Source organism: Battus philenor, unplaced genomic scaffold (assembly GCF_028537555.1).
Source record: "Battus philenor isolate CCGP_79_NKW_IND1 unplaced genomic scaffold, ilBatPhil1.0.hap1 SCAF_43, whole genome shotgun sequence".
Taxonomy (NCBI): Eukaryota; Metazoa; Arthropoda; class Insecta; order Lepidoptera; family Papilionidae; genus Battus; species Battus philenor.
The window spans coordinates 22501-25000 of NW_027181708.1; the positions used below are offsets into that span (position 1 = coordinate 22501).

General features: G+C 50.6%; 1 non-coding gene across 1 annotated transcript; it reads right to left on the bottom strand.

Moving 5' to 3' along the window:
* Positions 1-467: 467 nt before the first annotated feature.
* Positions 468-2371, bottom strand: LOC137929157 (small subunit ribosomal RNA). Its single transcript, XR_011108728.1, has one exon. It is a non-coding gene; the product is annotated as a small subunit ribosomal RNA (ribosomal RNA).
* Between the last annotated feature and the right edge of the window lie 129 nt (positions 2372-2500).

A 2500-nucleotide genomic window follows, 5' to 3' on the forward strand; every position in this document is an offset into this window, starting at 1 on the left:
GTCGGCGCTCGTCTCTCGGCGTTTTTCCGCCACCCGGCCGCTTCGACGGCGGCGGAGGCAGCGGCGGCGGTAGCACTTTCGACGAATGCCACCACCGCCACCGGCCACCGCCACGGCGCCGTCGCCGCTGCGCCGTTAGGCGTAATAGACGCTAGAGACAATTATTTCACATTTTATTTTTTATACATATATACAAACACGCACACACACACGCACGCACACGCGCGCGCGCTCGTCCGCATTAGATACGAACAGCAGCGCGCGCGCGTACGTACATATATATGTATATATGTCGTATATATATATCATTATGGATGTATTACATATATATATGTGTAAACACGGTATGTACGAAGTCGTCGTCGTCGTCGTCGTCGTCGTCGTCGCAACAGCAACAACAGCAACAGCAACAGCGGCGCAACAACGTTCGTGAACATATCACGCGTCTCGCACACATACACACACGTTAATGATCCTTCCGCAGGTTCCCCTACGGAAACCTTGTTACGACTTTTACTTCCTCTAAATGATCAAGTTTGGTCAACTTCCCAGCAACGCCGACGGCCGTGAAGCCACCGCGTGTCGGTCCGAAGACCTCACTAAATCATTCAATCGGTAGTAGCGACGGGCGGTGTGTACAAAGGGCAGGGACGTAATCAACGCGAGCTTATGACTCGCGCTTACTAGGAATTCCTCGTTTATGGGGGATAATTGCAAACCCCAATCCCCAGCACGAAGGAGTTTCAACGGGTTGCCCGGGCCTCTAGGCCAGGGAGAACATGCTGATTCCTTCAGTGTAGCGCGCGTGCGGCCCAGGACATCTAAGGGCATCACAGACCTGTTATTGCTCAATCTCGTGCGGCTCGAAGCCGCCGGTCCCTCTAAGAAGAATTTTAATACGTCGCCAGTGAGTTGCGCCACCGGAGCGGCGCACACCTAAATGACGACGCCTATTTAGCAGGCTAGAGTCTCGTTCGTTACCGGAATTAACCAGACAAATCGCTCCACCAACTAAGAACGGCCATGCACCACCACCCACCGAATCAAGAAAGAGCTGTTAATCTGTCAATCCTTCCGGTGTCCGGGCCTGGTGAGATTTCCCGTGTTGAGTCAAATTAAGCCGCAGGCTCCACTCCTGGTGGTGCCCTTCCGTCAATTCCTTTAAGTTTCAGCTTTGCAACCATACTCCCCCCGGAGTCCAAAATCTTTGGTTTCCCGGAAGCTGCCCGCCGAGCCATCGTAGTAACGTCGGCGGATCGCTAGATGACATATTTACGGTTAGAACTAGGGCGGTATCTAATCGCCTTCGAACCTCTAACTTTCGTTCTTGATTGATGAAAACACCTTTGGCAAATGCTTTCGCTGATGTTCGTCTTGCGACGATCCAAGAATTTCACCTCTAACGTCGCAATACGAATGCCCCCAGTTATCCCTATTAATCATTACCTCGGAGTTCTGAAAACCAACAAAATAGAACCGAGATCATATTCTATTATTCCATGCACGAAATATTCAAGCAGCATTTTGAGCCCGCTTTGAGCACTCTAATTTGTTCAAAGTAAAATTGTCGGCCCATCTCGACACTCACCGAAGAGCACCGCGATAGGATTTTGATATTGAACCGCCGTTTTACCGACGGCTCACCGACGATATGCTCCGCAGACGTGTCAGTATCACCGCGGATGCGGTGCACCGACAGCGCGGCGCACAAATGCAACTACGAGCTTTTTAACCGCAACAATTTTAGTATACGCTATTGGAGCTGGAGTTACCGCGGCTGCTGGCACCAGACTTGCCCTCCAATTGTTCCTCGTTAAAATATTTAAAGTGTACTCATTCCGATTACGAGGCCTCGTAAGAGTCCCGTATCGTTATTTTTCGTCACTACCTCCCCGTGCCGGGAGTGGGTAATTTGCGCGCCTGCTGCCTTCCTTGGATGTGGTAGCCGTTTCTCAGGCTCCCTCTCCGGAATCGAACCCTGATTCCCCGTTACCCGTGACAACCATGGTAGTCGCAGAAACTACCATCGAAAGTTGATAAGGCAGACATTTGAAAGATGCGTCGCCGGTGCTGGACCATGCGATCGGCAAAAGTTATCCAGATTCATCAAAATTAACGACTTCGGACGCGAGGCCCTCCGTCGATTGGTTTTGATCTAATAAAAGCACTCATCCCATCACTGGTCAGAGTTCTGATTGCATGTATTAGCTCTAGAATTACCACAGTTATCCAAGTAACCGAGGTAAGATCTAAGGAACCAAAACTGATATATTGAGCCATTCGCGGTATCGCCTTAATACGGCTTGCACTGAGACATGCATGGCTTAATCTTTGAGACAAGCATATAACTACTGGCAGGATCAACCAGGGAGCTAGCTAGTAGAGCTAACACACACCAACACCGCACATACGAGAGATATGAGGGTGATGATGATATGATAGACGTGTGACAAGCGACGCGTCGGACGTTCGAAACGCCGTGACGCGCCGGTGCCTAGGT